The sequence below is a fragment of the Corvus brachyrhynchos genome, unplaced genomic scaffold, assembly GCF_000691975.1.
Source record: "Corvus brachyrhynchos isolate BGI_N302 unplaced genomic scaffold, ASM69197v1 scaffold10, whole genome shotgun sequence".
Classification (NCBI taxonomy): Eukaryota; Metazoa; Chordata; class Aves; order Passeriformes; family Corvidae; genus Corvus; species Corvus brachyrhynchos.
The window spans coordinates 8,589,194-8,601,696 of record NW_008236180.1 but is presented as its reverse complement, the minus strand read 5'-3'; positions in this window follow the sequence as shown (position 1 = coordinate 8,601,696).

Genomic DNA, 12,503 nt, shown 5'->3' with positions numbered 1-12,503 from the left:
TTCCCTAAGTGGCACCAATTCAGTGACAGTCCCTTTGCTCCTCTTTGGGGGACTCAGTCTGGGCTGTAACTTGAGACCTGAATGTGCTTTCTCTGCTGTGCTGGAGCTGTGGGAAATCCCTCAAGAGTCTCACGGTTCTTGTGGGTTTTTGCTTTCATTTCTCAACTTCACCTGTCTTAAAATACTTGGTAGCAAATGTGGGATTTGATTGAGTCCCTCAGAAAGTTCTGCTGAGCTCAGTTCGTTTCTTCCAAGCCATTAACCATGGTTGTCATGTAAAGTTGCCACTAAACAAAGCTTCAGCTGCCAATCCTCAGCTGATTTATGGGCAGAAATGTCTCATTTTAAGAAAGGCACATCTTTCTTTCAAAGAAATGATTTGCATCACATGCTCTTCTGATTTCTCTCCTTGGTGCTCATATATTTCAGGTATTTTTTATTTTTGTGGGGTTGTTTGGTTTGGTTTTTTTAATATCTAGAAAGTCAAACCTTGCCTTGCTTTGGTGCAAAAAAGGTCAAGAGGCTGCCAAGAATGTGATATGGAAACCAGAGCTGGGTTGTTGAGGGCTTTGGGAGAAGGATCTGGTGCTGGTGGGACCAAGCCTTGGCAGCTCTTCTGAGAGGGACAGAAGAGGGAATCCCTTCCTGAGTGCAGAAAGCAGAAGGAACCTGATGTTTCAAGGGAAGGGCAGTAGGAAATGTGTCCCATTCTCTTTTCTCCCCTTTCAGGTTCCAGGGTTTTTCAGGGAAGAGCCTTTCCCCCTGCCTGGGGTCCCTCTGCACCTCCTGCCCCTGGGATCTGGGACCTCTGGGAACCTGTGAGTAACCCCAGAGCCCTGCTTTGGGCGGATAAATTTCTAATTTTGCCAAGCACACAAGTCAGAGGCAAAACCTAATGAACACCCCTGAGCCCTAAGGAAACCCCCCCCTTGAAATTATCCTGGGGTGAAGCTTTTGCAGCTGGACGGTCAGTGGTGCTGTCTGGCACCATTTCAGCTGGAATTACCCAAAGCTACAGCCCAGAACGATTTCTTTGCTGAGAAGCAAAGAAAACAACAGAATATAGAGGTGATTTTAGGTATTTTGTCTGCTCTAATGATAAGATTAAAAAAATTACTGCTTGCAATTAACTGTTTTAAGTATGGGGGCTTTGCTGAGCACCTCCTCAGCTCCTCTGTGAATAACTCACAGATTGCACATTTTTATGTCTTGGGTTTCAAAGCCTGAGCAAGGTCCTGTGAACGGACACCACAGAAATTCACAGATATTACCCAGATGGGTGAAGTATTTCTACAGCTGAAAGCAAAAGAATGTCTAAGAATGGGCAAAATTCCATATTCCAAATTAACTAATTAAATTGAACTGAGCTGTAGTAATTATTACCATTAAGTCAAGTTCTTGGGGGAGATATTATATTGTATGGAGCTAAAGGGATTTCCATCTTTGCAGTCGTTCCTCCATGGGAATAGGAGGCACAGGTGGGGTACAAAGAGAGATTTGCATTTGTGCCAAATGAGAAAAAGTGGCATTTCCACTGATGCAGCCAGAGTTCTTGTCAAGTGTAACATCCATTTATGCTGCCCTGTGCCCTGAGGTTAAAATGGGAGCTGCAATGATGTGCCTGTGTTTTAATAAGTGGAAAATATTCGCTGAGATAGATTATTAAGGCCAGAAGAGGAGCGTGTGGCAAAGAGAGCCCTTCACCGTTTGAACGGAGGATCTTTAAACAGCAGGGCGGGATCCCTGAGGGCTGATGTGACTGCCCTGCTAACACTTGTGCAGCCAGGATTATCCAGGAGATTCCCAGCCTTGGCACCCTTTTGTTAGGCCCAGCCTAAGCAGAGGGCTGCACACAGTATTGCCCGAGCTGTTTTTCAGGGCGGACTCAGTGTAGGTTCTTTGCCATTTGCTTTCCTGTTTAACTGCAAGGATGTTTAAGCCATCTGTTTTAAAACTCCTGTTTAAGCCTCAAGGATGATCCAGAGCCTTAATATTTCCTCCTGATAGAGATTTCAAGGCTGGATTTAACATTTTAAATCTATAAATAATCTCCCAAAGGCTGTAGTACATCTCTTATCACACCTCTGGTTATGGTTAACACTTGATTGATCATTCAACCCTATTTAGTGTTCCTCTGTTTTACTCTGTCCACTGTGTTGGATATTATCCTAACATAGTTATTTTATATGATTTTTAGTAGTTTTAGCGAGCAAACTTTTAATCTTCTTCTCTGTTCATACTATTTACGTGACTGACTCAGCACAAGTCAAACTATCTTTCCCCAGCCAGGAGAGAACAGACCAAATAATCCGCACAATTCAGATTTCTCTAACAAATGCAGAGTTGAGCTCATGAATATTTCATGGTGCCTCACTTTCACCCCGAATATTGTCATGCTGAATGTCTGCATCATCAGGGTGTGCAGTTAACAGTGGCAAACATATGTTCTTTGTAGTTCTCTGAACAATTTGCTGAGGTGAGAACACCTGGTGCGGTTGGAAGTAGGATGCAAAGGAATCGTTTCCTTTTGTTATTTGAGTTTCTGAAATTAAAAGTTGCATCCCAGCTATAGTCATGTTTTTAACTCTGGGAAAACCAATTAAAGAAAAATTGTAAAGATTTATTGTTTAATTAATGACAATATATTCCTTTCTGCTTGTGGTAAAAATGCACTCAGAAATGAAGACTCACAAAGGGGTAGCACTCAGAAATGAGGACAAAAGCAATATGTTGCATTTGCAATATTTTGCAGCCTATCAAATCTTTTTAATTATTCTTCATATTGCCTAAATCATGGGTGAGGTAATGGGAACTTGGGATATTGGATAGAATTTTTTCCCTGTGAGGGTGAGAGGGCTCTGGAATGGATTTCCCAGAGCATCTGTGGCTGCCTCTGGGTCCCTGGCAGTGTCCAAGGCCAGGCTGGACATTGGGGCTTGGAGCAGCCTGGGACAGTGGCACCAGATGGGCTTTAAGGTCCCTCCCAACCCAAACCATTCCCTGATTCTGTGATTGTTGCTCTTGAAGTTAAACCATGGAAGCTCAGAGGGAAAGGCCTCCATGTATTTGCTCTGAAGAATAATTAGAAAGGGCTGCTTTGCGTGTTTTTGCTCTAATGAGTTGCATCTTTGGCTGAGAACATGGGAAAGCACAAAAAGGACTTGGCAAAACAGATTACATAAAATTAAATGGCCTTGCTGGAGATCCAGCTTAACTTGGCACAGCCCAGCTCTGGAATCCTCTCCTGGTTGTCTCTTCAGTCCGAGCACCTTCTCTCTCAAGAGCTTAATTAAATGACATTGGAGAAAGGGTGAGGAGCTCTCTGTGAGGCTCCGTCCCACTCTTTAACCATCAGGCCTGTCCTGATGCCAGCCCTGCCCTCCCAGCAGAACCTGGGCACTGCCAACCTGAGCTCTGCCCTGAGCGCTCTCAAACCAATTCATCATCCCATGGACAATTCCCCCAGCTCTCCTTCCACTGCCAAAGCCTCGCTGCTTCAGCTTCAGAGGGTTGGTATTTGGTTGAGCCCTCTTCGTCCAGGAAACCTTTAGTAGGTGACTAACTCAGAGTAGAGGAGTATTCCAGCAAAAAATGATGGGAGAAGTTGTTTAACGTCCATTATGGAAACCAGCAGTGTTATTATGGCTGCTGCTGGCTCCTCCTGAGGCACAGTCCAGTATAACAATGTATTTACCACGCTCTGCACTGCCAACAGGACTCCTGGCACCCATTCCCAGCATTTCTGGCATCAGGCAGTGCCAGGAGGGCACGGATGGTTAAATACCTTCCACGAACAGAGCCCCCTCCCTGGATAATGACAATAACACACTGATTTCAGTGTGCAGCAAATTCAATAAAACTGAGGAAACACAGATTGCCAGCCTGGTCGCTGGTTTTACAGCTGGGCAATGGTTTAATGGTGCCAAATGGGTTTTGGTTCCCCTTGATGCAAAAAGACGTGAAGCCTGCTGCTGATTTTATTAAGGAGGAAACTGCTCCACATAAACTACAGAGTGGTCTTCCTGCCTTGTAACCCTTGGAAAGTGTTTTCATGTGGTGAAAAATACATTGGGAACTCGCGGTTAAAACCTCTTTTACCTTTTACTTGGGTTTGGTTTTGTTTTGGGGAGGAGAAATAGTGCAAACTACCATACTTTGTTTTTTATGGGTACACCATGATTGATAGGTCTGTGGGATTATTCCTGTGGAAAAGAGAGAATGAACACAGAAAGATGGGCCTGTAAGGAGTTCTGGTTTTGGACATAATTACAAAGTTTAGCCTAAATTGATCCTCTGGGTTCTCCAGATTCTCCTGCAAGTGATAAGTGCTGATTCTGGGTTTGATTTGGATCCAAGAATCATTTTCTTGCAAAAATTCTTTGCCTTCCCCTTTTCCTCTTCATAGATGTCCTTGACTTGTAGGTGTTGGTGCCGTAAATGAGGCAGTGCATGTGTTTAATTTAGTAATTTATGCTTTAATTTATGCTTTTATCATATATTTATTAATTTATATTTTTATCAGCACCATACCATGCAATGAAGGACGTTACTACTTAAACTTCAGGTTCATAAGATTCGGAAATATCCTCAGCAAACAGAATTAAAGTCTTCAGAAACCCATTGATAAAACTACAAGAAACTGTTATTTTTCCAAAGGGAAAACACCGCAAGTTTCTGTTTCTATCCTGCTCTCATCCATTCCTTGGCTTATTCCGCCATGGCCTTGCTGCTTCCAGGAATAGTCTGAAGGATTTTAGGTGTCTAAGTTCCAGCTCGCACATGGGCTTTCTTAAACTGGTGGTTTGAATGTGACATTTCATTTCCATTTTAATGCTGTTGGTACCAGTGAAATTTAATTAAATTTTGCTTCGTTGGACTTTTATTAAGGACAAGTTTTGGTCCTGAGTTTTGCTGAAGAAGCAGCAACATCAGAAAGGCTTCAGAGATGAACAAACAGACCAAAGAGAAAAGCAGATTGCGAAGAGTTCAATGAAATGATCAGTTGGAGAAGAACAGTCAGGGAAACAATTAATAATAATTACAGCATTATTTAATTATCAATTTCTATCAATGAATATCATCATCTGCCTCACAGCTTTAATTAAAACTTAATTTTGACGTTCTCTTCTGCAGTCTCACACACACGTAATTAACCAGCCTAGGGAAATTACCACGATTTGCTTTATCTCATAAGGAGTTGCATTGTTTTCTGGTTGAATATTTGAACAGTATCTTTTAAAGAACTGGAACTTGTTAGATTCTTATTTTCTCTTCTCTCCCCCTCACCATCTCCTATGGGATGTGCAGAGGTGCTGGATAAGCCTCAGAAGTCACCTGAGTGTGTGTTTGTGACATTTCACCCAAGTAAAATCCAATTTTTTTACTCCTTTCTGCACTTAATGCCTGGATCCCTCCCCCTTTTCTCTGTGGTGCACAAAAGGAGGGAACTGTGATCAAATGCAAACACTTTCACGATGAAACTGTGGCTTCTCTGTTTAATTCTGTGCGGGTGAAGGGTGAGACAATGAGATTCAAACAAGCCTTTGCTCCTTCATTGTTCCTGAAGTCTTGGAGGTGTTTATCATTTAAAAAAGAGAAATTTCAGGAGAGGAGTGACTCCGCTGCCCAAATGGCATTTCATTGTTGAAAGGAACTGCAGCAAAGCTCCTGGGAGGGTTTCACAATCTGTTTGATATAATGGAGGGTATTATTTTCTTTAGCTGGTGAAGAATGCAACAAGAAACGTTTTCAGAGTAGTAACGGCACCAAAATTCTTAGGAGATTATAGGCTGGTTTTTATCTTTTTTTTTTTAATTTTAATTTTTAATTTTAATTTTTAATTTTAATTTTTAATTATTTTTTTTTAAATGAGCCTGCCTCTAGTGAAAAATCTCAACACGGATTTTAACAAATTGTTAAGGAAAAGCTTCATATACTCCATTTCTCTTTCCTTTCTGTGGGGGATGGAGGTAATGTTTCCTTGGATGAATTCCTGCAGAGGCTCTGGGCAGGGCACAGACACTGCAAACCAGGTAGAGCTTGATGTGAGTCATAACTGAGAATGACTGGAGGGGAAAAAAGCCCAAATAAACTCCTTTATTTTAGTCCAGAGATTGCTGTAAGTGCTGTATGTGGTGTTAACACTCAATCAGAGCTGAAACCTTGGTGCCAGGACTCCCAGATTGGAGTGCTCTGAGGAAATGATTCCATTTCCTTGAGTGTGTGGAGGTGTTTGCACTCAGTGGGTTGAAAAGCCAGGCAATCCTCTAAATTAATCTGGGGAAGAGAGGGGATAATGTACTGCTTTGAAATGCCTTTCTGTCTCTTTTTAAAAAATTTTTAAGATATCTTCGGGATTTATGGAGAATTTACTGTTTATTTAAGTCAGATTTTGCCATCCTTGTGTCCAAGGGACATTCTTCCAACATTAATGCCAGCAAGATTTTGCTTTTCAGCTCTAAAATTGAAACCAGTGGAACCACTCATGCACTTAAATTGAGAGTTATATTTGCAGGACAGGGTTTTAAGGTCTGCATGGGTTATGACCACGTAAACAAACATCCTTTTTCTTTATTGCTGACATAAAGCAGTGTTTCATTGCCTCCTAGCTTTCCTTCTGCCAGCACAGGAGAGCAGTGTGGAAAGCTCAGCTGCCGTTTAGGAGAGGTTAAATAACACAGAGCAAAATATTAACTGAGGACTGGCTTCACTCAGGCAGTAAAGAGCTGCCATTCTTCCCTCCTGGCCTTCCCAAAGTTGTTATTTGATGGTTCAGCACTACAACAATGCTATTTTCTAGGTTTTCTTGTTCAGTTTTGGGTTTTTAAGACTCTCATTTATACCCTTGCCAGCCATGAGGAAAAAAGGCATTCATTCTTTACATTTTTGGTGATGTTCAGACAAGTGCCAGAGGAGAAATTCAGTGCACGAGCAGCTTGAGCAACACAGAGGGACGTAAATTTATTGTGTAAGAGCAAAGGTCAAAATCCCCTTGTTTGTGGGCTGAAAAGGAAGAAAGGGTGAATGAAGATTGCAGCACCTGGAATAAAATATTTAAAACATTCTTGGGGTTGTTTTTTTTTTTAAGAATACACTTTGTACATGGATGGGATCCTGACCCCTGAAACCTGCAGCAGCCCCGTTTGGGGAGCAGATTTTAATGCCAGGACTTTTAAGATTTGGCAACACCCCTCAGTTTGAACTCTGACAGAAAGAGCATTTATCCTTTTTTCTATTAATCTCACAAACTCTGGGTTAGAAGCTGCACAAGAGCTTTCCTCAGCACTGTTTTGTGGTGGCTGTGAGTGTCTGCATCCTCCCAGGCAACTCCAGGAGGGACTGCAGAGCTGCTGCAGCTGCAGGAGGATCTGCTCAGCTCCTGTAGCAGTGCTGGGAAGCAGAGAGGGAACTGTGAGGAAAGCTGGCAGGTGGTTTGCAGCTCTGACAATTCCTGGGCACAACATTTCCCTGGCACTTGGCTCAGAAAGCTGCCGGGGAAACCATCACTGGTGCAGCAGCGGTGGAGGGGAGACTGTGGCAACTGTGGTGCCCAAATTGTGGGGGGGAGATGATGCAGAATGAAGGAAACCAGGAATAAAAAATCAGAATAAAGGAAAACAGGATAGTGAGGCCCCCTTGAAATGCCACTCCCAGCCTTACTTGTACAAATTGCAGGGAGGGTAAGCTCAAGGAGCCCCAAGCCCTGACATAACTGATTGCAATCACTTAGAAGGAGCAAGGAGAGAAGATAACCCAGGCCAGGTCCCTCCCAGCCCCTCAGAGGACAGGCAGTGCCAGGAATTTGTTGGGTGTCCTGGCTGGAGGCTCCCAGCACAGCAGACACGGATCCTGCTGCTCCAATTCCCATCCCGACCCTGCGTGCAGTCCCCTCACACCGGGCTGCTCAGGCAGGCTCTGCTTGGGGAAGCCAAAGCGATGGATGTGCCTTGCCCTACAATCCTGATTGAGTTACTCCTCCAATGAAAGAGCAGCAGACTCCAGGCTCGGAGCTCTAATGGCACAGCTGAATCACAGATCACTTCTGGGGATGAATGGATGTGAATTCAAGGCAAACAAGTAAAACCTTCAAGTAAAGCTGGGGGAGTCGTGTTCAGTGACAGAGGTCACATCTGTCCCCAGAACAATCCCTTCCTTCTCAGGGTGTTGAGTCTGGGGCACTGGGGCAGCTCAAGGAGCAAAGAACAGCCACGTGCTCAGGAAAGACAGAGAATGTGTGTTCAGAGATAAAAACTCTGCTCATGTGATGTACTTGTTGTTAATTGGAACTTTGGGGTTATAGAATCCCCAAATCCTGGAACCATTTGGGTTGGGAAAGACCTCCCATCGTTTTTATATAAATTCTGGCCATCCCTGAGTTTCCCCTCTGGATGCGGTTGGGAGCAGAGGGTTCCTTGCAGCTGCCTGGTTCCCTGCTCAGCTGGGTCCCTGCTTCTGGCACAAAGAACTGTGGGCAAAGGAGCTGGAGAGTTTTAATGGGAATTCTGCCTTTTCCTAGACAGGAAACAGCCCCGTGGCACTGAGGGATGGACTGAGGGATGGTGTTCCTGGAGTTTCCCTTTCCATCTCCCTTCTCCATCCATCTTCCTTGATCCCACACACGTGGCTTCAATGTGAATTCCTCTCTATTAACATCTAAAAAAAATGGGAAAGGAGGTCAAGAAGGAAATCAGAGCTGGGGGAATAGAGTTGAATTACTGCATACTCTAGAGGCTTCCTCAGAAGCAGTAAAACCACACAAAAATGATATTATTTTAACTTCCTCTGTAATAATGTGGCCTGTGCTTTCACTGCCAGCCTTTTAGGATAATGGCATTACCAGACTGAGGTAATATTTGAAATATTTATGACACTGAGGTTGCCTGAATATGTTGCTTTTATGTAATTAAGGGCTCTGTTTGACATGGATTAATGCTCATGGAAATATGGTCTATTGGATGTTTTGGTAAATATTTCCTTGCTCATTCTCCATGCTATTTTATGCAGTTTTTTAATGAAACCATCAGAAATGTTTACAAATCTGCTCCTGAAATGGCAGCTTTTGATGTCTTAATTTTCCCGTGAAGAATGGTTGGCCTTCATTACAATTCAGGATTTTAAGACTCTTGGATATAATCCCTCCATATAAATTTACACGGAGTTTAAAACGAATAAACAAAGCCTTTCCTCTGAGGTCTCCCTGAGAGCACAGAGCTTTGTTTGGCTGGGTTTTTTCAGCTTTAATCGGAATATTTCTGCGGAGCACGGGGGATGTGTTGAGGCAGAGCTGCAGAACGAAAAGTGGCTTCAATTGCGTGCTGCAAATGTGCAGAGCAGTTTGAGGGAAACTGCAGAAGAAACAATAAAGATTTCACAGGCTGGGGGAGGTTTTACCCCTGACTTTCATGGAGGTGATTTGGGGTCACTTCAAGGTTACAAAAGACAAGGGAGGTGGAGTCACCCCTTGCAGGTCAAACCCAACACTGATATTTTCCACCTAAACAGTAGTATTTCGATGTGTAGGGATTGAAAATGTTTATTCAACAGGAAATATTTGTTATTGTGTGATTTCTCTTTGGAAATTTGATTAATTCCATGAGAAGCGGCTGTAATTATGAAATGGGAGGGCAAAACCTTCATTTGCCAAAAGAAGTCAGAATGAAATAGCTTCCAAATACTCATTTCCCTGTCAAAATTATTTTCTGTGTTTGAAAACTGAGGGATTTTGATTGCTTTAAGCTTGTGTTCTCTAAATATTTATTGTTACTGTTCGTACAATTTCCAATGGTTAGCCAGCCCATCATTTCCTCCAACAAAATACTTCAGAATTCAGATTACCTTCGAGGACACTTTTAAAAATACACCTGATCTCTGCATTGAATTTGCTTTTGCTCTTCCCACTTAAATCTTTGTCATCAAAGCTGAAAGATCTGTCTCTGATTTTGGAGGGTGAAGAATTGGAGACCTTCAGAGGGGGAGGAGACTGGGGTGAATTCCTGCCCAACTCCTCAGGTGCCTCAACATCTGCAAGGCTGTGTTTAATTTGGGAATCTACACTGATTTTGGCATCAACCTGGGTGTGTGAAAATCTGCTCTTCCCACAGGTGGGGAAGTGCTCAGCCCATTTCAACTGACAGAAGAAATTTTGGTTTAAAAATAATGAAAGGCAGGCAGAAAAAAAATCTTTGTATCCATGAAACAGCTCTGGGGAGAGGGAGACAATTTGGTGATATTTGCAGAGTACAACCAGTATATTATGAAAAAAATACTCAATTTCTTTTTTTTTTTTTTTTCTGAAGTGAGAATGTTATGGGATGATTTGACTATTCTGATTATTTTTATGTCTATCCTGTTCATAAAATGTTTGGCGTCTGCAGATCTGCCTTCCCTCCTTCCCCTGCTGCAGACTCAGGAGCTCAAAATCAATATCAGAGCAGCGTGTTAAAGGGGAGGTGGAGGCTCCATGGTTTATTTCCTGTTACAGAGATCAAGTTCTGCAGATTAAGTGTGAATGTACCTTAAGGAAGGGAACAAAATCAATGAGAGATGACTGCAGCTACCCACAAATAGTGGAATGCAATCCATTGTAGGGCTACAACAATTATTGTGTTGCTACTCCACCACTACACAAAGGAGCGGGCAAAGCTTCTGTGTCTCTGGTAGGAGCTCTGGGTGTTCCCACTCATCATTGTTTGCTGATGATTTGCAGAAAAATTTCTTTGGGTACAAAGAAATTGATATCAGCAAACAAAATGCTGAAGAGTTCAGAGCTTACTCTGAGGCTCGAGCACTGTTTGCTCTCCTGGGATGAACCCCAAGGTCCTTTACTCAGGCAAAGTCTCTTTGATCCCAGTGGTGTTTGCCTGAATGAAGATGTAATTAAGAACCTTGGGATCTGGCCCATGAGATTCTGCTCACCAAGCTGGACGGACATTTACACAAGCACAGAATTCATAAAAAGACCATTTCACTAAAATCAATTTTAGATAGGAAAGGCCTTCTGATAGGAAATTCAATTTTTATTCTTTTTTCAGGAAATAAGATGACAAAACCACCGCAGTTATAATACAAATTAACTGAGATAACTTCCAGGCTATAAACTGATTTGCAGCTCTGCAAACAGAAATAGAGGAGGGATATTTTTACCTGGGAAGAGTTATCCATCTTTTAGGATATTGCTTGTTTGCACAGTAACATTGGGCACCTGAACAGGATGTGCATGTAGATAACAACAGAAATATTGTGGGATCAGACCCAAATCCAGGAAAGAAAGATCTTTAACGTAGTTAATATTATAGCATGATGCTTATAAAAAGATAAATATAAAAAATGAATTGTCTGTGGCTGTTCTCTCCTTTGGAAGGTGGAAATGCACTTGCCTGGGGAGTTTTAGCTGAATCTGCTGCAGAAGGGGAAGTTCTGTGCATCCTCTGCTGGCTGTGAGAGCAGCAAACGGGGCTGAAATGCAGCTGCATGCTTGGTTTAATTTGTTAAAATTATTTCTTTTCATGATCTTGATTACCCTGGACAAGGATGAGCACCTGCCCCCTTTGGTTTATGGGAAACTTCTCTAAAACCATGGGTTTTTTCCTGTGTTGCTTCGCTGGCTTTTAAGTCCCTTCCACTTGGAGAATCCCTGCATAGTTGCCTGAATGATTTTGATTACTGTTATTCCTGGTTTTTTCTTGGAAAACTTTTTTTGATCCACATTGCAACACATTGCCCCAGTGCCTCTCTAAGTAACTGCCCACTTTATCATCCAGATGACAAAGCTGTGAAGGAAACAGAGGAGCCCTTTCCCTGCAGGATGAGGGGAGGGCTCAGAGCTGGGCTGAGGCAGAGTCCATGAGTTCAAACCCAGGAGTTGGCCCTGTGGATCTCCTGCAGGAAGCACAGGAGATGGGAATGAGCTGGGAAGCCAAGGGATAAAATGCTGCTGTGCTCCCTTCCAGCAGCCTGTGTGCAGTCACCCTCCCCGCCGTGCTCAGATTCACCACTCGCTGCCCCTCGGTCTATTTGTCCTTCAGCCAGAGTGGTTCTGATTTCCATCCTTGATAAAAGAGTTGGAATTATTGATTAAACTGGGAGCAGCGATGAGAGCTTGGTTCAGTACCTTCCTGCTAACTCAGGTAAGTTACTGGAGCAAAAGTCTCTTTGCTGCCTTGCCTGTGCCAATTTAGTTCTGCTTTCAGTGTGCTCCACATCGCTGCCTCCCCAAAGACAGGGAGCACCACCAAGGAATTCATGGGTTAGATCTGCTTCAGCTGAAATCACTCCGTGCAGTTCTGCTCACGGTTATTTTCCAGAACAGATTTGTGTCTGTCTGGGTATTTTCAGAAGTGCATTGTTGATTACCAAAGCAATCAAGTGCAGACGGTGATTCTGTGATTCAGTGCTGTGATATAAATACTGTGTATGAGCTTTCAGCTTCATTTATAACCCTGAACACCCACTCAGCTGCCTGGCTGAGATCTGTTCTCTTGCCTCCAACTCTCTGTTTATGGGCT